The sequence below is a fragment of the Corapipo altera genome, unplaced genomic scaffold (genome assembly GCF_003945725.1).
Source record: "Corapipo altera isolate COAL_440 unplaced genomic scaffold, ASM394572v1 140b, whole genome shotgun sequence".
Taxonomy (NCBI): Eukaryota; Metazoa; Chordata; class Aves; order Passeriformes; family Pipridae; genus Corapipo; species Corapipo altera.
In genome coordinates, this window is record NW_020884956.1 from 464,389 (window position 1) to 490,197 (window position 25,809).

Consider the following 25,809-nt stretch of genomic DNA (forward strand, 5'->3'; position numbering starts at 1 on the left):
CAGCAGCATGGATTCAGTTGAGACTGAGAGCTCATTGCTGTTTGAAGACCATTGCAAGCATTATTTTATTATTTTGAGGTGATAATTCATCAGTTTCAAACCCGTATTTGATGAGGATTGATTATTTTTTGGTGACAGTTAAGTGAAATCCTCTCTTCCTGGAGTTCTAGCAATTTACAGAAGCGTTACAAAATATCTGTTATTATTGTTTGAAGGCATCTGATAAAATGGTGTTTGTGGATCAGCATTGCCCTTGGCCTGGTTATGCTCAGCAGACTGCAAGGGTGGGTGTTTAAGGATCTTACCAAAGGCTGTGTTGAGCTGCATTTTGCCTGCAGTTCCAAGCCAGCAGTCCCTGTAGTTGGCCTGTACAGGGAGCTCAGCTCACACCTGTGCTGGGGGTTCCTGCAGCAGTTGAGAGGTCAGTGAGAAGGCAGCAGATCTCTGCACAGGCAGACACGGGGGCTTTGGCTGCTCTTAGCTGGTACAGTAATGGTGTGTCTAGACCTCAGCAAAACATTGCCTCCTCACTTGAATCAATATTTACATTAGATCATCAGCATTTATGTTGTAAAGCACGGGTTTGATCATCAAGTCCATTTATTTTTAGCTTGCACACAATATTTTCTGTTTTCAAAGTATTTGCATAATGAAGGAATAGAAAACAGCAGTCATATCTCAGTTACTGTTGTTTCTTGGCAGTAATTTTTCAGAGGCTGGTAAGCAGGCTAGAGCAGCACCTAGGGAGGGGGAAATAAAGTGACCACAATCTTTGTCATCAGAATTTCAAGGTAGCTCAAAAGACAAATAATGCCCTTATGCAATATGGAGAAACTAATGTTACATTTTTAAGCAGTTTAAAGTTCTGCAGGTGCTATAGGCTTATGCTTATAATTTGCTTCTACTTCGAATTGCAGTTACATATATCACCAGGTAAAAGGGGAAAAAACATGTTGTATACATTCTGTCTTCAACTTTACTCCTGAACTTTGTGTTCATTTTACTCACTGCCCATGCTATACGTGCTGATAGTGAAATTTTGGTTTTGGAAGTCAGTAGCAATCAAAAATTTCCATAAAGCAGAATTGTTCTCAGGTGCTTTTAAATGTCACGATTCTGACAGTTTGATTTAAATGTCACACAACAGATACATATATATACAGTTTTCTGTAAGACTAGGAGGTATATTGCATTTTTACTCCAGGACTTTCATACTTCCCTGTCTAGCTCCTTCCATACACATCAACCTTTTGGAAAGATTATTTGTTTCTTTCAATTAAAACAAACAAACAAACAAATAAAGCAGTTGTTACACTTATTTAAAATTACCTTCTGTTCTTCCATACCTTTTGATAGATTACACTCTTGAAATAGTTTGAGGTTATTTAGCTAATAAAAGAGGTCCTGGCAGACTACTCTGCAACATCTGCCTTGGAGACTATAATTAGAACTTGGGTTTCTTTTGCTGGTAGAATTCATCCTTGCACTGGCTTCTGTTCCCTTATTCCCTTGAGAAAAAAGGGTCATGAAAATGTAAACCTGTCATTTTCACACCTTTCCGGCAACAAACATATCATTGAAATGTTTATAAATGAAGTTACAAGACAGTCTAGGAAATCTCTGTTCTGAATACAGGTGACCTATCTGTGAATGTAGTCTAAGAAGGGAACTTTCAGAGACCTAAAAATAGCCAACATGCAAAAATAGACAATTTTCACTGAAATAGTAGAGTTATGAGGGTTTTTAGGGGTGGTTGTTTCTTTGTTTTTTTCCTTTGTCAGCAAAATTCATAGTCTGGATGGATTTATCAAAAGTATTCGCGCTTGTCTTTAGAAGATCAATTAAAAGTTAGTGCAATTTTTCATTTTCTGTTGTTTCTAGGGCTTCCACTCCCTTTGTGAAAGCTTTCTGAATTGTGTGGCTCTCTTCCCCTGCACTTTCAGTTCCCACTGATGGCTGTGAAACTGATTTTTTTTTTTTTTTTAAATGAATATAGATAGCTCTTGAAATGTGCCCAATGGCCCCCCTTTCTTATTGCTTTACTTTCATTCTTTGACATTGTGGACTATAGCATGTGCAGTGTTGGGTACAAAGCTGGTCTGACCCTGTCTGCTAGGAAGAATAATGCCAGAGATCCCAAAAGCAATTAAAATTTTCCATTACTGGATGTTGGACCTAAATGTTGCCTTTTCTTTGTCCATTTGGTCAAGCACTGGGAAATGATTTTGAACCAGTAGTGTGTTAATGCTGAGATATATAAAAAATGAACACATTTAACTGCAAATCCAATCAGCCCTGACTTCTTTTTTGGTTTGATGTTATTTAACTTTAATGTGTGGCTGGTTGACTTTAAGGAGACAGCCCATGCAATTATCTACAAACAGTAATTCACAGCATGTGTAATTGCATATAAAGTCATTTTGGTAGGTCAGATTCTGGGTTTTCTCTGAAGCAGTTTGTTTAGTGTTTGTGCTTATCTCATGTGTAATTAATCTTCTTTAATTAAAGGCTTTTAATTATGAAACCGCTCTGTAGTGAATATATTGTTAAAATATAGCAAAATGGTAATAGAAGTCTCTTCAGCTCGAGAAGCATGTGAATGAAATCTGAGAATTCAGATAAGTTGTGTGCACATATAAATAAAAATATTTTGTGTATGTGTATAAACACACTGAAAATACTAATTAGAACCTACAGTCTCCTGTTTCAGGGTGGTCTAAAGTTCTGGAAATACCTTCTAGGTCAGTGTTTATTAATTTTTAGAGTGTTGGCTGTTCATCTGCTCACTTCTGTTTTCCAAACGAGGTGTTGAATCTTCCGTGCGTTTCCTCATTTGTTCCCTTTTTATTGAAGGGAACATTTTTAAGGTTGGAGTGGCTACTTGGAATGATCTGTTGGATTGGGGAATGACAGGAAAGTGTGTACTGGAGCAGCAGGTGAGCAACTTCCTACCCCAGGAATTTTGGACATGTAGCTATAGTATGCATTGCTCGTGTTTGTGGGGTTCTGTGCCGTCCTTAATAGCCCTGAGGGTGCTCTGATAGGAGTGCACAGTCCTGAGTTCATGAAATGATGATGTGGTTATCATTGCCTTGGTGATGCTGGGCAGCACTAAACCAGGCCTAAACACTCGTTCCCTTGTCCAACATCTCCTTACGTGATGTGAAGTCTCTGAAACTTTTGCTGCTGCTGATCACAGGAGCACCTTGGGGTTACTGTGCAAGTAACTGTGATCCCAGTACTGAGGATCCAAAGTGGATCCTGATCCTGGAGAGTGGAGTCCTCTAAAACAAGGGAGTGTGGCTGGTGTGGGCAGTGGGTCGAGGGTGGTGATTCTACCCCTCTGCCCCTCAGGTGAGACCCCCCTGCAGAGCTGCTCCAGCCCTGGGAACAGCACAGGAGGGACATGGAGCTGCTGGAGAGAGTCCAGAGGAGGCACCAAAGATGATCAGAGGGCTGGAGCAGCTCTGCTGGGAGAGTTGGGATTGTTCAGCCTGGAGAAGAGAAGCTTTGGGGTGACATAATTTTGGCCCTCCAAGGCCTGAAGGGAGCCTGCAGGAAAGATGAAGAGAGACTATTGACAAGGGCCTGGAGGGACAGGACAAGGGGGAATGGCTTCAAACTGACAGAGGGTGGATTTAGATTAGATATTAGGAAGAAATTCTTTATTATGAGGGTAAGTAATTGTGGGGATTTTGTAGTGGTTAATACTAAACTTAAACCCCACGCTGCTGTAACAGCAACAATTTGAAGAGTAAAATGGCAAGAAAGCAGCTACAGAGGGTTTTTTTCTTCTTGGTTTACAATGCTTACAGACTATTTTTACACCTTGCCTCTCTTACCAGCTGAGGCCGATAAAAGTTCTTTATCCCTATTCTTTTCGGTGCTGTCCCTGATTCCAGAGCAGAGCTTAGACCCTGAGATGAGCTGCTGTTGTATCTGTCAGTGTTAAATTTCACTATCTGTGGAAGTCTGAGAGTGCTCTCACGGATTATGGCTCTCATCTTTCATTTATCTCTCTCTCCTCTGCTCCAGTGGAACAAACTGAAAATAAAACATACATGTTATTTCACTAAAAAAAGAAAAAATAGCCAGAATAATTTTATTTTCCTTTGGATATTTCCTTTTAGTGAAATGCTGATTATTTCAGCTAATCAGTATTTGCCACTTACAGTCTCCTGATATTTGTGCTTTGAGTGTTTTTGAGATGGTCACTGACTTCTGCAGCAAAGGATCTTTAAGAATATTTCTGTCTTTTTTCATGAGTCTGGTTAGAATTTCAGCTCAATTATAGCCTTTGTAAGTTCTTTACATAAGAATGTGTGGATAGTAAGTAAGAATTCTCATTGCAGCTGATGAAAGTACAGGGGTGTTGCTTTTTTTCACTGTTGCTTTTTGGCGTGGGAATGGTGTTGAATTGTGCCATGACCCTCACTGGTATTTGTGTATTTTTATTAAACAACAGACCAGCACTCCATTAATCTCAAGCACCATGTCAGTCTGCTCAACTACTGAAATATCTTTTCTTTTTTTTTTTTTTTTAATAGTTAGTGTTGGGTAGCCTGGTAGTGGCTTGACTGCCTTATTTCCCAGACTGCCTCACAAATAGAGGTGATGGGGTCTAAAATGTAGATTGCTGCTATCAAAAGGCTAGTTTGAAAACTTGAAAATACATCAAAAACTGAGAGAGGCAGAAGGTGGCCTTTTCCCAACCCAATCCACTAATTTTTCCTTTGTTTCTGTGGGCCTGTGTGGTAGGATGGGTGTCTGCCTGCTGCACCCAATATTGTTTATTTATGTTGATACCTAGTTCTAGCAGAAGGGTTGAAGGAAGAAATGGATCAGGCACAATCTCTGTTTTTAGCAGAATATCCTCACTGCACAGCAGCCCAGGAGCTTCTGTTCAACAGGGATTGCACAGGGGCCAGCAGGGAAGGAGTAGCTGAGCCAGTGGTTTTGTACTTGTGCCTGTTCAGGGGTGGCAGGGATTCCCCAGATCTTCCTAAAAATGGTGCTCCAAAATGACCTACAGCAGCCCAGGGCCAGGTTGGCAGCTTAGTGCTGACAGCAAATGCTGGGTCCCTGCTAATTGCTTAGTTAGAGAGAGCTACTGAGTCTCACATGCCCAGTGCCCACAGGGAAGTCAGGTATAATATATTTGCTGGGAAGAGCAGCTGGATTCAGAGAGACACTTCCTGGAGCCTTCCCCTCCTGCCTACCTTCCCTCAGGTACAGCTGGTTCTTTGATGTTTTAAATTAGGCTGTCACCACTCATTTCCTAATCCAGCTGAAGTCAGGTTGTAAATAGGCTCCAAATAAACCTAAATTTAAAAATTGGTTTTAGAAAACCCCTGAGCATTGTTTCTCTTCTGTGACATACGGAGGCACAATTGCATATGTATGCACACTCTGTCCACCAGAAGTGAGGATTATTTGTGAGCGTGGAGACCTCCTGTCTCAGCACCTCATCTGCTGTCAGAGACCTGAATCCACTTGAGAGGTTCCAGCTGTCCATACCTTCTTCCAGTCTCCCTCTCTTCCCTCTGCCCAGATGAGAGGAACAGTGTGGGAGTTGGAAACCTCTGGGGGGGGGTAGTGTGGGGGCACTCTGAGACTTGTTTTGCCTGAACTGCTGTTCAATGTGGTTGGTGATGGACTCCATTTACTGCTGGGAGAGAGCAGAGCAGTTCCAGTATATTCCCAGTAACCTCTCAGCATTTTCCCTTTTCAGGAGGTCCTGTAGCAAGCTCCTGTGTTCTCTCTTTCAGTCACCTCCTGGTAGAAGAGCACTGTTTAATTGCACAGGTCTCTCTTGTGACTTCTGATTGAAGTTCCACATAATTGGTTTTTATCTTCTACAAAAAAATTGTGAAATTGGATCATGTGAGAGCTTTAAAACTAAACCCTCTATCAGCCCACAGATACCAAAGAACAATTACCACGCTCATACTGGAAAATGTTTCCCTTCAGAAAGAGAGCTGTGGAAGGATGTACACCACGTGTGTGCATACAGAACTTGGCTTGCTTGCATAGCAAGATAAACCCAACTCTAAGTGCTCTGTCATTGTATGTCCTTACAGGGTTGTTAATATAGTAAGTGCTGTGATAATTCATAATTATCCCTTTATTATATTTTTGGAATTCAAAAGTAGTCGCTGTTTTTATTTTAATTTTGTAACTGATTGAAAATTGCAAGTAATATTAATTTCTGTGGGTGTTTTCTAGGGTGACTTACTATTAGTTATATTAACAACAGAAAAAGCTTTCTTCTCAAATTAGCCATGATCTCAGTTTCTACTGAATCTAGGGTGGCATTGAGATAGTGAACTAATTAGCATTGCTGATGACAAGCTAAGATTGGCGATATGTGAAATGGAACTCATTGTAAAAGACAGCAGGCTGAACTGATTATTATTTGCTGTGGATTTTGTTCATGCTTGTTCAGACAAGTCAAAAGTAAAGATTCTACCATATGTGAGGCTTTATCTGCATTGTGAGCTTTAGCTCAGTAATTTTTGCTAATTACTGATGAAGCAGAGAGATGAGAATTTTGTGTTTGTTGGCCATCTTTTTATAACCAGAATTGCTCGGGATCATGCTCAGAGACCAGAAGCCCAACTTGAAGGAAATGGGTGGAATACCAAGAGTCTTCATTAATGATGTGATGTTGCACATTGACCTTCTGAAAATCAAACCCATTTTACACATGTGAAAAGAAAATGAACAGATTTTTTTTCCTTGCTGCTGGCATGCCCAGTGCCTAAATTCTTTTCCAGATTTGTTCTTGGGGCATCCTCATCATCATGGTGTGCAAAGGCCACCTTCCAGCCTATTAAGTAGCATTTTTAATGTTTGTCGTGATGGTTCTTTTGTTTGCTTGATTTTTGTTTGATTTTCTGTTGTTGCATCATCTCTCTCGGGGGTGAATTGTGCAGAATTCCTCTTTTGGAAGGTGGTGGTTATTTTACTGTGCACATTATCAGCAGTGTTGAAAAATGCAGGGTCAGGGTTATCATTACAGGATGATATGTGATCATAGAATTATAGAATCTGCAAGGTTGGGAGAGGCATTTAAGATCATCCAGTCCGGCCATCAACCCAGCCCTGCCACTGGAACCCCTAAACCACCAAACCACATCACCCAGCGCCAGATCCAGATGCCTCTTGAACACCTCCAGGGATGGTGACTCCACCACCTCCCTGTTCCAGTGCCTGATCACCTGAACAGTGAAATTCTTTTTTCTAATACCTAATCTGAATCTCTCCCGTCTCAGCTTGAGGCCATTTCCTCTGGTGCTCTCACTGCAGGCCCAGCAGGAGACCGACCCTTCCTCACTACACCCTCCTGTCAGAGTTGTAGAGCCACAAGGTCCCCCCTGAGCCTCCTCTTCTCGAGACTAAACAACCCCAGCTCTCTCAGCTGCTCCTCATAAGACATGTTCTCTAGACCTTTCATAAGCCATGCTGTCCTTTGCTGAACACTCTCCAGGACCTCAATGTCCCCTTTAGAGTGAGAGGCCCAAAGCTGAACACAGCTGAACACTGCCTCACCAGTGCTGAGCAGAGAGGAACAAATCACTTCCCTGGTCCTGCTGCCACACTGTTCCTGATACAGCCCAGGTGCCATTGGGTTTCTTGGCCACCTGGGCACACCCTGGCTCAGGTTCAGCTGCTGTTGACCAGCACCCCCAGGTCCCTTTCTGCCAAACAGCTCTAGAGCCACTCCTCCCCCAGCCTGGAGCACTTCAAGGGGTTGTCGTGGTCAAAGTGCAGGACCCAGCACTTGCCCTTATTGAACCTTGTGCTGTTGTCCTTGGTTCATTGATTGAGTCTGTCCAGGTCTCTTTGTAGAACTTCCCTGCCCTCCAGCAGATCCACACTCCCACCCAACTTAGTGTTGTCTGCAAATTTACAGAGGGTGCAGAGGTGTCTGCAAATTCACAGAGGGTCCCCACATCCAGATAATCAGCAAAGATGTTAAACAGGACTGACCCCAAAATTGAGCCCTTGGGAACACTGCTAGTGACTGACCCCAACTGGATTTAGCTCCATTCACTGCAGCTCTCTGGGCCCAGCCATCCAGCCAGTTTTTTACCCATCTAAGAGTCTACTCATAAAAGCCATGAGCAGCAAGTTTTCCTAGGAGGATACTGTGCGAGGTGGTACCAAATGCTTTACTGAAGTCTAGAGAGACACATCCACAGCCTTTCCCTTACCTACTAAATGGGTCACTTTGTCATAGAAGGAGATCAGGTTGGTCAAGGAGGACATACCTTTCATAAGTCCATGCTGACTGGGCTTGGTCCTCTGGTTGTCCTCAGGATGGCACTCAGGCCGATCTCTTCCATGACACTGCCCAGAACAGACATTATGCTGACAGGCCATATCCAGCCTTCCTGGATCCTTTGTCCTTCAGGACTGACTTCCAAGGGTCTCTGTTAATCAGTGTCATAAATAGCCTGGCTGCTGGCAGTCTGAGGTGGAAGTCCTGCTGATGCCCCTCCTCACTTCACCCAGTACAGAAAATTCTAACATTTTGTGATCACTCTGCCCAAGACGGCCACTGACCACCACATCACCCACCAGTCCTTCTTTGTTCACAAACCACAGGGCACCTCCTCTGGCAGGCAGGCAGAAGTGATGGAAAATGTTAGGACTGGGGAGGAATCTGAATCATATTAGACAGTAGAGGTGATGTTTCTGCTAAAATCAAATTGAGCCTTGAGGCAGTCTTGGCAAGTGAGGGATACGAAGAGCTTTGCTGACAACTGACTCTGTGTCTTCCAATTCATCTACTGAAACCTGTATATTTATAAGAACTAAGGAGATATGTGATATAAGCTAATCCTTTAGTGTAAGGTACAGTTGCCATCACTTCTCTCTTGGAACAATCTCCTTGTAAAGTGTCATCCTTCAGTATTGGACTGGATTTCTGCTCTTTCTTAGTTCAGAATGAACCTGCTGTGTTCTCGGCTGAGTGGTAGAGGTGGGCAAGCATTCCTATGTCTCTTGTTAGTAGATAATTTGTAAAAATGGTGTGGAGCTGTTTGGGTGCACAGTGTAACTGTAAGCTGTAAATGTTAGGAGTTGTGTGAAGTTTAGTTTACGTGTGAATTGTTAGTGGCCTTTTGCCTGTCTAATCTCTCGATTTCCTCTGTAGCGGAAGGTTTGATGCATTGCCTTGGATGAACTCTCCAGGATAATTTTTTGTCTTTATTGTGTGTTTGAAGGAGGAGAAGAAGAACATGTCTGTTACTAATATGTTGTTTGGGTCGGAAATGGTAACAACATTCAGGGGTTGACTTCCCAATTCTGCAAGATTTGAGGAGATTTCTGAGATGTTTGTGTTGAGGGAGGACTGATCTGCTTTTCATCAATAACTCTGTGAGAAGGAAGTGGATATTGTATGACAAGAAACCATTAAACTAAGGAAGGTCCCAACCAATGCTGTTTGTGTTGCCAGTGCAAATCAGAGACTTGTGTCCATAAGACCTCTGAGGGGTCTAGCATTTGTTTGGATCAGGTGAACTTGTTGGTTATTTGGGGCTGATAGGGCAAGGAGGTCTCTGTTACTTGAAAGAGTTCGGGGATAAGGAGTTGTAACTTCTTTCTGGTAGTTTTCTGTTTTACTTTGTGCTTCATTTTCATATTGGTTCTAGCACTTGGGATTGGTGTAGTGAGTTTATGGTTCTAGCACTTGGGATTGGTGTAGTGAGTTTATCAGCTACAACAGGCCCTTGGAGCTAGATTTGGGTCCCTCGTGCTGTTTAGAATAACGAGTGAAAATTAATCCCATTTCAGCCCATCAGTCTGCGTTAACCTCTGACTTCACCACTGGTGATTGCTCTTTCTGCCCTTCCCTTCAGCCAGCTGAGGTGCTGGAAAGCAGCCTGTGCTCTGGCCAAAAGGAGCAGCGTCTACCAAGAGGGTGTGTGGCTTGAGGGCAGTGGATGGGTCAGTGGGACCCTGTGAACAGGGTGCAGAGTGTTTACCAATGAGGGGACCTGCCTGCAGAGCACCTGGGTAGTCATTTGTTTGGTCCCTGTGTAAAGAATGGAGTGTTGAGATGTTCCCAGGAATTGAAGCAGGTGTAGGCTTAGTTGCAAAATGTGCCTGGATGTTCCTGAACCAGATGGAGCCCTGCTTCCTCACCTCCCCTGCCCTGAAAAATTCTGACTTCAGCAGCCAACTACGTCTTGTCCAGACATTGTCATCATAAATTGAGTGCTATAATCTTTTATTATCCTTAAATTAGTAGATTTGCACATCCCAAATGACAAATTACTGCCTTATAGCTCAAATATTCGAAAAACTATTGAGGGCAAATTAAGCTCTATACTAAGACACCAACTTCCTTCTAACCTAAGCCCCCTTACTGCATTTCTGCTTGCTCTGGGTTGTTGAACAGAAGTTCAGACTTCAAATATCCAATTTGAAACTGAAAGGAAGATTATGAAGCGCTGGTGATTATGTTGGCACTCTGTGTCACCGAACAGCACTTGTGCCTTGTGTGCTGTGTGGGTGGCTGTGTATTTGCTAAGAAGCATAACTGAAGATGAAAGTTTAATTATTTCTTCAAGGCAAATCCTTTCTCCCATGGACTTAAACTTGCATAAGAAAAATGAAAATTCATAAGGAGGGTAAAAATTGGCTAAAATTAAAAACCATTTATTTTTACCCTATTTATTCTTCTGAATAATAAAATTTCCCCATGGGTTTTTGGAACATATGTAGAATAATTACACTGTAGAAGTGGTGCTTTAGTTCAGCTTCTAGAGCTAGGGCAAACATTGTGATTATGCTGCTAGCTTAAATCTGGGTTTTATAGAAAATCTCATTCAAGGCTCTGTTACCATCAAGCGCAAAAAACTGTGACCCATGGATTGGTCCCTGTGGGAGCAATTATTCTTTGCAGAGACTTTTTTCCAGCACTGAATATTATAAATGTCAGAAAAAAGTTTAACCCTCAGTACCTCTAACAGAATGTTTCCATACCTGCTGGCAAGAATAAAAATTTTTAGCTGGTATTTGCATTATTTTCTGTTTAAGCCAGGATTTTTTTTTAAAAAAAGCTTCTCTTTATAAACAACTCAAAGGTAAAAATGCTGTTTTTTTGTTACAGACTGCATGCCTTGGTGAAGCAGCTGATGCTGCTTAATGCAGTGCTGTGCCCGGGCCTCTCCTGATGGGTTCTTCCACGTCGGATGCAGTGTGAATTGGCGATTAAAACCTCTTGTCTGCCGGTGGCAGTGGGGGGAGGACGTGGATGGAGTGTGGGGTTGCTTAGGAACACGGGTTGGATCTGACACTCAGTGTGTGCCTGAGTGACATGTTTGGGTGAACAAGAGCAATATGTTCATCTTCAGCCCGGGTCTGAGGGAAGCGCTGGGGAGCGGGAGCTGACACTTGCCTCCGGGGGAACCTGCTTCCTTTGGGAGAGAGGCAACGTGTGTGTGCATTTCTGCTGCCTTAATTCTGGTGTTTGCTTAAGCCTTGTCAAATCAAAGCCTGTGCATTATTCCTAGCAGAAATTAAAGTACTGTTTTTCTATTGCTTAAATAACAGATCCAAACCCAGCAGATTTCCTGCCCCTTCCCTGTTTCCTCATGGGTGTTCTTTGGTGCTGAGTACGGTTTGGTCATTAACTGTGACAAAACGTTGACAAAATGGATAGGTCTTGTATCATGTGCTCAAAGACTTTTGCAAAGTGACACTAGTTGTGAGATGGTAGGAGGAATGTTGTGCTGCCTTGTCACTGAAGTTCAAGGAAGAAGCACCATTCAGTCACCGTAATATTGCAGTGAGGCATAAAGACAAATGGGTCCCAAATATATACCAACCTTGGGACGGGATGAGTCACCTTTACTTGTACTTTTTTTTCTCAGTTATTTGTATATATCACATTGTTTTGTATGTTTCTAAATATAAAATATTGATGATACTCAAAATAGTCTCAAGCAACATTAAATTAAGAACCTCTCGTTTTGAGACATGAAGATAGGAGCTTGAAAGTAAAAATCAATAAGTTTTTCACTTTCGAAAGGATGCAGATTCATTTGTGTGGGTAGTTATTATGTAGAGCTCTCAGTGCGATGTGACAGGGTTTTTTTCCAGTAAATTATGTTAGTGTTCGGTTCAGTTTTGCTTAGCATGCATAAGTAATTTTAAAAGATTTTGTGAGGCCTCTCAGCAGTTCAGAACTTTATTCCATATTATTGTGACAAGCATTGAAAAATTTATTCCAATATATTATGGGGAAACACAGTGCTCTGCTGTTACCATGTTCTGTAGCTCAGATCCCGTAACCTCCTGCGTGTCATCCCACTTGATCTACACAGAATGCACTGCACCAGGCACCCTGGCTGTACCTGCACCTGTGGGTATGATCCCTGTGGGCTATTTTTGGCCAAATTACTTTGCTGTTTGCCAGTTGTATTTACTCCTTCAAGGTTCAGTCTATACTTTTAATCTTGCTCCACTTTCCCCTCCTGCTCGGTGAGCTGACACAGAGAGGAGGGGCAGGGTTATGCCCTTTGCCACTGCTTTGGTGCTCTAAAGACACCTTGGAAAAATCAGTGGGTGTAAGTTTGTGCAGGGAGAGACTGTCCCAGTGTTTCCCTTTGGACTGTGTGGGACAAAGGTTGTGTGTTACAGGTTTGTACTGTGCCAGGTCACTTGGCTGTGCTCAGTGGGGCTGAGTGGGGACTGTGGGGTGCCAGTAGCACCAGTTCAGGCAGGTGGTCCTGCTTTGCATCTTGACAATCTGCTGATGGCTTTGCTTTGATCCACCCACCCTTGGGTGGGGTGTAGGGCTCCAGACTTAGAGCTACAAATCATGGCAGATCACAGCTGTCACCATTGCCACTCCAAATAAATGCCAGACCTTTATCAGGTGCCATTGATCTTCCTTCAGTGCTTCCACACCTGCTCATTAGGCCTCTGCTGGCATCCAGCGGCCCTCTCAGAGGAGTCCCCAGATCCCAGAGATACACCCCTACTCCTTCAGGTACCTCCTGTAGCCACTGGGGCTTGGGCAGTCATGGCTGGGCTGCTGCCAGACCTGCTGTTCATAGCTGTGTTCACTGTTTGTACTGGAACAAGAGGCACAGGGCTTCTCAAAGCTGGCAGTGATGAAAATTTGGCTTAAAGTATTCACTTTTATCTAGGAAGGACCTGAGTGAAGGACTGAGTGCACTGTTGCATGCTGAAGGACTGGAAAATAGAAGTGGATTGTTTGACCAGTGTCCTCCAGCAGGAGTGGGAAGAAGAGGCTTGATGTATTTCAGAGATTAAAAAAACCCAGAAAATAAAACTTTCTCTACCATGTTTCATACATCAGGAGAAAAGTTAGAAGCTGATAGAGATGAGCAGGATGCTTGTGTCGTTTAATGTATTTTTCCTTGATGAGAGATAACTTTTACAGTGGCAATAGTACTTTTAAATCTTCATTTTCTGTTGAAAAAGAAAAAGGTGTCACTTCCTTTATTTTTTAGATGGAGTGTAGGTAATCACAGCTGGGCATGTTGGTCTGCACCAGCAGACCAGGCACTCCACTTCCCTTTACTCTGAGTCACTCCCAGCTGGTTTTACGTATATTTTTGTTTCTTTGTTCAACCTGAACAAGTATTTTGAATCCATGAATCGTATGTCTTGATGGTTCTCTTTAGAACTGGAAGCAGGTGGAAATTCATCAAGCTGCTGAAAATGGATCTGGGGAAAAAATGTGTCTCAGCTGCCCTAATAGGCAGTGCTCTTGTAGACATTGCCGGTGGCCCTTGGATCAAACAGCAGAGAAATGGCTTTGCAGGAAGAGCCCAGGAAATTCTAACTAGGTAATGAGTAGTGGCTCCCTTTTGATTTACAGCATGGCTTTACAATCAATCTGTAAAGCTTTGAAGAGAAAAAATAAACCTCCAAGGGAAAGGAAAGGGCCATACAATTAGTTGCTACTGTCTGCTTACTTGTCTTCCCTAATTCCAAGAGCGTGTGCTGAAAATGGATGATGGTGTGCAAAAATCTCAACTATTGGCCAATTCCTTTGTGGCTTCCAGCTGAGATGTGGTTCACATCATGCTGGTTCTTGGAGAATATTCTGATTCATCTTAGCTGTAGATTATGTGTACATAGCTGTAGTTGGAGGAATTTGACAAGGATTGCACGTGTGATGTAACTTCCAGCCTCTTGTATATCAGATTCCTACTCTGATCTCCATTTCTTTCATCTCCAGTCTCTGTCTTCCTTGAAAGAATTGGATGGTGAAGTGGGATGTGATAGCTTGCAGAACCACGTTCGGCACTGTTTTTTTTTTTTTTTACTCAAGCAAATCACTACAGTTCAGAAAACTTGCTCAGTAATATTGCAGTGGAATTTGGATTTTGAAATGCAGTTTGTAATTGTCAAGGCACCGTTTGGTGGAGACTGCTCAGCCCTTAATTTGTTTGAAGTTGACACTTGAGTTGAAAGACTAATAGCTGCCTTGGTGCATTGCTCAATTTTAAATCTGATCTGTTACAGAGTTTGGCTGTAGTGCAGCTGTGGGTGTAGTTTGTCATTTTTATTGTTGGGGAGGCAGTGCCATTGTTTGGGGACCTGGATGTTTGCTGTTCACATGCACAGGCTTTTTTTTGGTACATTAGTAAAACTTTAACATAACGAAGGGTTCATCTTTCTGATCTTAATGTTTTAACGTGTATTAGAGCAGTTGTTTCCACCACTCAGAACAATTTATTTACTGTTAAAATCCAGAAAACTTGTGTTTTCATCATCCAGAAAATTGAAAGAATTGTTCAGATATACAGGTTTGACTTTTGTTGTCTGCACAGATGCTGTCAGTGTTCCTATATTGACATGCAGATAATGTCAGGGGTTTTTACTGCACGTGATAGACTCTTCTAAAAGGACTTTTAACAAGGATTTGTTTGGGATTTTTTTGAAAAGTGGCTACTAACTTGCATATATGACCTTCATTTCCAAAACTGGTAATTGCCTAACTGAGGTAAGGTTTTCATTCATAGTAACAATCTATCTAGCTTTATTTCCTCCTCATATTTCTAATTAATTTATTCTATTTTATTCATAATAAAATATTTTTTCTCAGCTCACATAGAAATATTACTTTCAATGTTAATGATGGTATAGGAATGGATTAAAATGCTTTCCCACCCCAATATTGGAAAGATGCTACTTCTTGGGTAGCTGAATTTGTTTTGGTCTCTCGGTTCTTAATGTTTCCCTAGTCTGGCTCCTGCCTTACTCTGGAATGATTTAGAATGGCAGTAGTCAGCAGGCAACTCTTTTTTGTTCATAGAATCACAGAATATCCTGAGCTGGAAGGGACCCACAGGGATCATCCAGTCCAACTCCTGGCCCTGCACAGACACCCCAACAATCCCACCCTGTCCCTGAGAGCGTTGTCCAAACCCTCCTGGAGCTCTGGCAGCCTTGGGGCTGTGCCCACTGCCCTGGGGAGCCTGGGCAGTGCCCAACCAGCCTCTGGGTGGTTGTTGTTGGTTGGAGGTTTTTTTTGTTTGTTTGTTTCTTTTGATTCCCCCCCAATGCTTTCTTGCCTCCACCCATTCATTGTTTCTGTGTCAGGAATAATTGAAACTCTGAGCGTGAACTGTGAAATATTCAATGTGCTGTGTTTTACATAGTTAATAGATGTACTGGATCCCAAAGTATAAATCAAACCATGTAGCCTATTATGCATTACATAGGAGAAACAACATATGAAATATTTTACAATGCAGAAAGTGCATGTGAATCAAACTTTTGTTGCTCCTAAGGGATACAATTTTGACAATTTTACGAGGTTGCAATTTATTTGTGGGGTGAGTTGGCACATGGTTTTGATACAAGTAATGTTCACACAGCATTCTGCCAACAAAAATACTTCCTTGAAGCCACTAGTCTTGCTGATTTGTATTGTAAGAGCAAAGTATCTGTTTAACTCCCCAGAAGTGTGGCTGTCTGAGATATACTTATAAACCCTGTGTGGTAACACTGGTCCTGAGTGTGAACAACATAAACTTTCAGTCTGTGCTGAGGAATATCTTCAAGGAATAATAGAAAAAAGAAACCTGTTAAGAACTGGGGAAAGAAGGGGGAAGCTGTATTTTTTTTTCAATACATACCTGATCTTATGCAAAAGACTCAGAAAAAACCATTGGCCTTGAGACTTTGATGCTACTCCGTGCTGTGACAGAATGGTCTGATGGGGCTGTTGGTAGGAATAATGACATTTCATTGAATAAATACTTCAAACATGGCTGAAAGTATAACTTCTCTACTTTCCAGACTTATAGCATTAGACATCAGTTTCAGCTTCATTTTTAACATCTCTGTTTTTGTATCTTGTTTTTTGGAAAGTGCTTGAAAATACTTGGGTGGCATTTTTGCTGTTTAAATTACACCAGAGGGCAAGCCTGCAAGCTTCTTTATTCCTTCCTCCTTCCTTCCCTCTTCACTTGTATCTTTTCTATCTTTCCTAGCCTGTTTTCAGCCACATTCAATGTACTAAACCAAGGAAAGGTGTCTCACAGTATCTGTCCCACTATGGTATATATGTTTCATAGAAATGTGGACAGATTATAGCAGGAAGTAATGAACCTCAGAGAGGATAGTTCAGAAAATAGTAGTGAAAGGAGTGTGGTCAAGAAATTATTTATAAAGTAGAGAAGTTGAACAAAGTTGAGATTAGAGCAGAAATTAAAAATACCCAAGCTCAGAATTTTGCTTGTTATCAGCCTGATCTTTTGTTTGTTCCCTTTGAACATTTTGTACTAAAAGCATCGAGGAATGACAATCTCTTATTGCAGGGAGAATTTAAGGCCTCTTAAGAGCTGAAAACCTGTGGGTTTCGAATGGGTAAATTCTGAAAGAGATTAAGGTGTCGTGAGTGTTTTCAGGATCTGGGTACTTGGCACGGAACTTGCTCTGTTCAATATTGCAAAGTGCTGAGAGAGTCAGGAGGGCTTTCCACAGACACAGGGCTGTCAGAGCCTTTGTTAATGAGGGTTTGTGCCAGTTGGTTGGAAGGAGACCAAAAGGAATATTGTTATTCTTTAAATAGCACTAGTTAGCCTCCAAAATGCCTTCTCTTCTTTGACGAAGTTATTAGATGGTGGAGAGCCTGAAAGGTGTGATTTAATGAAACTGGGTGCATGGGTGACAGAAGAATGAAATTCAGTACTCTAACCAGATTCTGTATATGTTTAACATATTATTTGTATGTATTTCTGATTTTAGAGGATGTAAGTGTGCACACACACGCATCTCTCTAATATTTAAAGTTGCTTTAAATAAGCTCTGCTGGAGCACAACATCTTATATGCTTTAGCAGCTTCAGGAGTTGCCATTACAGGTATAAAACACATCTCTCTCAAAAGACTGAGCAGCAGTGCCCTGTGGGGTTATTAGCAGCCTCTGAAGATTTTTGCATCCCTTATCCTACAGTCATAGTTTTGGGAAGAGAAGACACATGAACTTGTCCCAAGTTTTCTTGGCAAGACCCATTATTCCCCATTTATCCCCCTTGATCTACATGCAAGAGGCTGGCAGAGGACTTCAAAACATCTGTAACCTGCAGAGGTGGGGAGAACCCCAGTGAGACTGAGCCACTGCCCCAACACCCCTACCTGAGGGTTTGTCTCATGTGTCCTTAGTCTGCAGCAGAAGAGGTTTGTGTGCCATCCACAGCCTGGAAACACCAGGTTGTTTCCCTCAGCACAGTGGTTGAGGCCACTGAAGGGGGAATTACCCAGCAGCACATCCCAGATTTCAGTATCAGTAAATACAGGTGGGCAGGAAAATGCCTCAGCAGCACACAAAGATTTAGTGGGGATTTGGTGTGTGGTTCTCATCTTTTGACACAGAAGTCTAGGCAATATAAAAATCAGTATTTATAATTGCATTCAAGGGTCTTGATTTTCAGATTGATTAGAGAAGGTAAGTGCTGCTCTGACTCAGAGTGCAGGATTGTGAGGAGACTTGGTTGAAAGATACAGAAGGCCAAAGGGATTAGGGAAAATGAATACTTATAAGGCTACTAAACATAAAAGCAAGTAGAAGAAAACATAGATATGATTTTTACCCAGCAAAGAGTCTACACAAATTTTATGTGAACCTGCTGTTACTGCAAAAATCCAATGTAGAGTAAATCAAGAAGTTGTAAAAACAAAAACAGATTCCTCATGTTAATAGTGTTTTTAGGAAAGAGGAGTGGGAAATGGGAAGCAAAAGGGCAGCATTTTAGTTTTAAGAGCGTGAGAAACCACTAGGATTTCACCAGGTTGGTAAGTTGTTATTTGTTTGCTTTCTTGTTGGTTTATTCCTTTTTATTCAAAGAGGATAATATCTGAGATTTGTAGACAGCAAACTCAGAAACCGTACATGGCTTATATAATCATCTTTATTCTGAATAAAAATAGGTAGGTAGGTCATAGAATATTGTATACTTTATCTTTTTCTAGCAAGGAGACTGTATCAGATTAATTTGCTGTGAAGTCTAGTGGTATTCCGTATTTAAGGGTTTATTGCACATGAGACTCCTTAGTAAATTAATTACGAATTGGCCTGAATGTATGATTTTGTTTGAGGTTAAAGATTTCCATCGTGGAGGTGTGAGGGCATCACAGCACATGGTCAACAGGAGGAGAGGGAATGGCCTCAAGCTGCAGCAGGGGAGGGTCAGGTTGGACGTCAGGAGGAATTTCTTCATGGAAAAGGTGATCAGGCTCTGGAAGGGGCTACCCAGGGAGGTGGTGGAGTCCCCACCCCTGGAGCTGTCCAAGGAAGGAGTGGAGGTGGCACTGAGTGCTCTGGGCTGGGGGACAAGGTGGTGTTTGTTTAAAGGTTGGACTTGATAATCTTGAAGGTGTTTTCCAACCTTAGTGATGTTATGAATTCTAAAAAAGCATCACTAAGTGCCAGTGTGACAATGCATAGCCTATACATCCTGAGGTATGAAAAATACTTGGGCTTTTAATACTGTTAATGCAGGTAATTAGTTAATGGGGCTAGATGAACTTCCCTTGCACGTTGTCATATGAGAACAGAACAGAAAACTAGAGTTATAATAAATGCTCCTCTAAAAGCAGAAGTCAAGAAAGCTTCCAGCTGAGACACCAGCAACTCAACCAGCTGGGACAAGGATCAGCAAATCCAGGGGCTGAGGCTTGGACCAGAACTTAAAAATGTGTTTCCTTGATGAGTTCTGCCAGGAGGTGCCAAACGAGTCTGTTTGGCCACCTTATGTTTCTCCTTTCATTATTTCTCATCTCTGTGCAGACAGAGGAGAAGCTCCAATTCTCTGTATGGTGCCTGTAACAGCAGATGAGCAGCCTCAGCTGGATCTCCTGCTCCTCTGGGCAATATCCAGAAGTGCCCCCAAAGCCACCCAGCAGGTCCCCTCCCCGTCCAGATGCAGCACTGGCCTTCTGCAGCTGTGCTGCTTCCGTGCATTATTGTCCAATTCCAGTTTTTGTTAAGCTGTTCAGATTGCTGTTGTTACCAGGTGGGTTTTAGTTGTTGTTAGTCATTAAGAGGTGAAATAAAATCAGAATACAGCTCAGGAAATTACTAATTAGAGGATCGTAGACTCGTTTTTAAAGATTCTTAATGTGGTTAGTGAATATAAGAAGAACAAAATTAAACTGCTGGTAAATGATGGAGTAGGAACATGAATGTGGGTAGTCTCTAAACTGCAGTTCATCCCAGTGTGGTGATTGCTGCAGGTACTGGAAACAGCTGAAGTAAATAGGGGAAACTTTTTTATTATCTGCCAAAAGCTCAGAGTATTTGTAAATGAGTTTTGCAAGCATCTGTAGAAAACTCACTCGAGAGAAACATGATAAAATGTATTATAAAATTAGTAGCACAAAGAAATTTTTTTTTCTTTCACTGTGGGTGAGCTTTGTACATCATGGTCCTGTTTTGACTAGCTGTGATCAAGAAGATGCTTATCTGAATGATTGTAGACTTGGAAAAATGACTTGTAGCAGTCTCAAGAGCTTTTATTGCATCGATTATTTAGTAGGAGAGTAAAAAAAAACAGCTCAGAGAACTGCAGTTTATTTTTATATTGTGTGCATTTTAACAGTGGCATCCCTTTCCAGTTGCAATTATTAGAAATTCAAAAAGAGAAATTAAAAATCTGTGTTCTTCCAAGAGAGTAACCACAGCTGTTAGGTGTTATCCTTAAGCTTCTCCTTTCCCATTTTTTCTAATGAAGAGCAGTAGCAGTAATTCCATTCCCTTCCCTGAGGACCCCTGGAGGAGCTGTGTTTTCCCAAAGGCAGGCCCGGGCTGGTGAGCTCACCTGGTGCACAAGAAGCTGCAAGTGAAATGGATTCATCTATTTTCGTTATCCGAGCTAACAGGGTATTAAAAGTAAGACTAGAGAGTGAAAACTATATTGGATTCTTCTCAGCTTAGATTATCAAAGGAGCTGCTGTTAATGTAAGGAAAGACCTTGGTTTCAATTTTGAGAAGTGCTGTAGTCCCTCTTCCATATTGCCTTTTCAGTAGAATTTAAGCTTTTAAAGCCTAGATTTTTAAGTGCAACTGTATCTTTTTGGGTAGAGTATGAATCAGTGCTGTAGTATTTTGGGGATGCTTTCTGAAATGACCCTCCGTCTTCTCAGCTAGTCTTAATTTAAAATCCTTACTAATATTCCAAGAGGGGCATGAAGAGATGCTGCTGTTGAAAAGGAACAGCAGAAGTTTGTGCCATCTGTGTGCTGCCTTCTTCCCTAGAACCCCACTGAAGAAACTGGTGAGCAGCAGTGTAGGTTCAGCACACAGGTCACCCATTTGGTGCAGGAAGGACCTCAGAAAGAATTACTCCTGCCCCTTTTCCCCAGCAGGGTTGTGGCACCAGGAGAACGCTGCATAAAGTGGTCTTGCTTGAAGTTCATGGAGGTAATCGGCATAAGAGCAGGAAATACTTGAGTAACAGTAATTTTCTCATTGTTTGTTCTATTACAAATGCTGCCGTGCTACAGAATACAAACCTGGAGCTTCAGAGAGCAGTAAGGGGCACTTAGTAATGAAGAAGAAATTCCAGCATTTCTGTGATCACTTGAGCCCTTCTCCAGTAGCTGGTTTGGGTTATTTGGGTTTGGAGTCCTTTTCTGGTTTATATTTTGTGGAGTTTCGGTTTATTTTTTGAGGTGGATGGTGGCAAACGTGTCAGAAACGAAAAGGAAAGTTAAGTGCTAACACGATCTCTGTGATTTTTTAAACAAAATCAGGAAATGCTGCAAAACATCTTAGTTTGCTTTGATTCCTTTCTTAATATGAATAATACTGATGTCCTGTCACGGGCTCATGAAAACTGAGTATTTACCCACGGTGATTTATAGGTCATGAAACTTGTGTATCTGCCCAATTAAAAGTTAATTCTATTTGACTACTCCACTTTAAACACATAAACCCAAAGATGGCATAAAACCAAAGAATGATTTGATAGCACAGGGGAGAAGCAGGAAATGTTATTTAAAACCTAGTGATCTTTGTAGCAAAGCTGCTGTGTTTTCTCCTTTCCTATAGCGATTTTCTGGTTAGTTCTGTGTCAAACCATCTCCTTTGCCTCACTCATTCTTGTAGACCTTTGCTGAGGTACCTGTATTAAGTCATTTTAATTCATTATGATAAGCCATATACAGTTTGCCATTCAGCAAAGTCCTTGTCACTTTGCTGTAAACCCTCTCATGTGGTGTGACCTAACCAGTTCTGACAGCAGAGAGAGTTCAGCCACAATGTAGCATTTTAAAGTTATTTACAGTGCTTGAAGGTCTGTCTGAGTACAGTATCCACTTAATCCAGCCTAAATCTAGGGAGCTGTCTTCTGGTCCTGCCACTCTGTCTAACAGCTGTTAATAATAGCTGTTCTAGTCACCCTGGCTTCTGACTGAAAATCTATCTGGAGCTCTTGCATCTCATGAGGCAGGTCAAAATTGACATTTTTTATTGATGTTACTGGTTTCTGCTGAATACTTGGGGACAAATAAAAGTAACTGAATTCAAAAAATGAAGGGGAAAAAGTAATTTGTTTGGTGGAATTACCAGTCAACTGACATCTGTAGTTAAATAAGTAGTCCTTTTAAAAATACACTGTTTTGTATATATATATATATATACATATATATATACAAACATAATTTCATTATTAACTTTCTTAAATGAAGCCATGATGCAGACAGATCTCATTTAGCACTTCCATTTCTTTTTCAGTGAGTATTAAAAGTGAAAAACTGTGCATATTTATTTCATGAGGAAATGGATGAACTTTGTTGGCTAAAAATTTAATATCCATCTGTGTATTCAATACAGAAATTCCAAAGAGTGGTTTACATTTTAACAGAGCATCTGCTTCTGGTTTACACTTGGAGCAGGAGGAGAGGGAGCAACTAGTAGGTGCAGACTAGGGTTATGGATGATATCAGGTTGAATTTGTGAGAGAAGCTTATTTGGCAACAATGACAGTGCTGATATGAAGTTCCAGTAGTGGAGGACAAGTATTTAATTAATTGGAGTTAATGTGGTGTCATGAAGGACATCTTATTAAAGAACCCGGGATTTAATTTTTTAAATTAGATTACATATAGTTGATAAAGTTAAGTCCATGGCTGTAATATATTCAGCCTTCAGCAATGCATTTGACTTATTATCACACAACATTCGGATTAGCTGTATACAATATTAATAAGGTTCACATTAAATGGATTAAAGCCTGGCTTACTGACAGAAGTAGTTGTCAGGAACAAGTCATACTCTAGCGCTTGTTCTTTTTTTCACAAGTGGGGTTACAAAGGAGATGATGTTAAATCTGATGGCATTTGACATCTCAGAAGCAATTTCTAGATCCCAATTAATCATATAGATTAACTAACTCTCATATAACTTTGAGAGTTAGTAGGTCATCAAAATGATGGGAAGTTTGAGCAGTAAGATCTGGATCATTTGATCAGTTGAGCTTATTAATATAATTTTATTTTAAAATATAGACAAGAGAAGTCGTAAGTTTAAGAAGAAAGAATTTAGATGAAAGCTAGAGAATACTGCACTTGTGATCTGGAAATAATTTAGACACGACAGTCTGCAAACAACTGAACACATCCTTTGTGTAGTAAACTCTCAGAAACAGCTAATGAGATTCTTGTGTATACATCAGAACAAAAGCTTAATTACCTCGGGGGGAATGACTCCAGTCCCAGGTAATGTTCTTTAAATCTCTCTCTGTAGTACTTCTGTGTCTGATGTGTGTGTGGAGAGTCACAGCTAATGTGACTCATGTCAGCTCCATTTTGAAAGTGATGGCAAGGAACAGTTTTTCCTTGAGAAATATGAAGGCCTACACACTGCATTATCCAAGAACAGCCATTCTGGTAAATACAGACAGACCTGTAAGGAGTGCTCGGGTACTGCTGGGGGCTACTTGGGTGCTTAAAGAAAAAGCCTCCATGTGTTTAGTAACTGGATGGTGATGCCAGACAAAATTGAATAGAAACTAAGGTGCACAGATAGGATAAAAATGATAAACAAGGGAAATGGCAGATTCTACCTGTTTAAGGAATGAGCACTTGTCATGGTTTGAGATAGCCCCAAAATCCAATTCCCTAGCTCCATCCCCCCTCCCACATCTCAACCTAATGTGAGATGGGTTTTTTTTTCCAGACAAAACACACCAGACTCAAAGTGGGGGAAAGGGAATATATTACAATGACTGTACAAATAAATACTTATACTATAACACATTATACACACGATCACAACTATCTCTACCATGACATATAGTATTTACAATGGATCAGATCTCCTCTCCCCTCCAAATAAAAGTCCAGGAGGGAAAGAAGGACAGATCCCTTCCAGTCTCTCAGGGCAGCAGCATCTCTTCAAAGCAGCAGGTTCTCCTCATCTCATGCATGCAGCAGTAACTGGATTGTTGTAGCTGGATCTCTGTTCAATACACACAAGGGGGTCTCCAGGCCCCTCGGCCCGTCGTCTCCAAAACGAGGGTCTTTCTCTTCCGTGGACTGCGTAGCAGGGACAAGCTCGCGTCACCACGTCATACCACGAAGCTCAGGGGTCTTCGTGGCAGTCCCTTTCCTCAGGGGATTCAAATTCCCCTTTGCAGAGCTCCGTGCTCTGTCTCAAGGCTGCTAGCTTAGCAGCAGCAGCAAGGGGGGCCAAGGTCAACCCCCCCGCATTCCTTCTCCGTCCTGGTCCAGCTTCCCAGGACGCCTTTGAGCTTCTCAGCTCCTCTCTGCAAGTGCTGTAGCACTCCAAGGCTCTTTCAAGCAAGAGTCCATTATCTTCCTCTTTTCAGGAGGTTTCAAGGAGTTTGGGGGTTTGGTACAGTTCCTACCCCCAGAACTCTGAAGTTCTGCTGCAGGCTCTCTCTTCTGCTGCTTCCTCCGGTTCAGTTCTTATCTGTCCTGGCTCTTATCCAGAGTCTCTGGACGCTGCTGCCGCTTCTGCTCTGTCCCTGTAGCCCCCAGCTGGGGCTGGGGGGGCCCCAGAGGCCCCGAGGGGCTCCGGGCCCCTTTCCTCGTGGTCTCACAACATGGCAACTTCTTCTACCTACCAAACTACAACCCCTTCTCTTCTGGTGCTTGTGATATGCTTACATTTCTGCAGGAGCGCTAATTGGGCAGAACTTCAAAACTTCCAGGGGTCTCCACCCCTGGGGGTTACCACTTTTTTCAACCTCTGGGGGAAAAACAAGGTTCAAACCACTACAGCACTCTTTAAATGGAGAACCAGCTGGTTCTGGCAAAGACTTTTCTAAGGAAGGACTTAGGGAAGTAAAGTGTAAAAATGTGTGTCTGAGCAAGCCGATGGGCAGCTTCCTAAACATCACCCTGAGGTCAGAGGATTCAGCAGCCATCTGAACCTCTCCCTGATGTTCCATGGTCTTCAACAATGTATCCTGCTCTTCTAACATCCCCCCTGCTCTTGATCTTCTGCCTGGTCCTCAGGGCATGAACCAGATCTTTTTGCCTTGTGTTTGTGGAGATCTTTGAAATCTGATGGTAAGACAGAATTGTCTGTAGCCTGGCAATGGGGTTTCAGCACTGATCCTCATCTCTTCTTGCTTTGTCAGTGAGGAATGGCAAATAAAACCTGTATTTCAGTTTATATCTCCTAAGTTTGCTGAACACAGTGAAAGATGTTTACCTCTTCTGCATATAGGCTCCTCCAGAGGTGATGAAAGGTACAGTGTGCTAGTGAAAAGACAAGTTCCAGCTGAATCATGGTGTGGTTAGGCATTTTTTTTAATATTCCTGGCAGAACCTAGTGCCTATGGCTTGTAGGCATCCTGGATGACCTGTTGGAGTCACTCACGTGCCTGTTGCAGAGATTTACAAGACAAGAAATAAGTGTAGGGAATTTGAGTGGATCAATCCATTGCTGCTTGGACATGGCATTAGACTCTGGGACACACTTTAAGGCACTGTGACTGTGTAGATCTTTTCCCACCATCTCTGGGGATGTGATTTCTTATGCAGCTTCCCCAGCAGGAAGCACAGAAGACCTTGTGGGGTTCAGTCTGGGAGGTGTGGTCCTGCAATCCTGCCTCTGTGTTGCCCTGTTTTTCTGTGTGCCTTCATCCTCCTGTTGGGAGAAGGAGCCAGGGGTGGTGGGTAACAAATCTTGTGGATAAAGAGAATAGATTATGTCATTTTGGTGCAAGAGCTTGTGTGTGTCTCCTGACAGACAGGGCTCTGCTAGGCAGTTTCACATCTTGACATAAACAGTTTCAAGCCTTAAGTAGACATGTGGCATCAGGACAAAACTTCTTCTTTC

General features: G+C 42.0%; 1 protein-coding gene across 5 annotated transcripts in view; it reads left to right on the forward strand.

The window, feature by feature from the left end:
* The window catches only part of PEPD (peptidase D), a 144,235-nt gene that overhangs the window by 45,650 nt on the left and 72,776 nt on the right, over positions 1-25,809 (forward strand). The window lies entirely within an intron of this gene.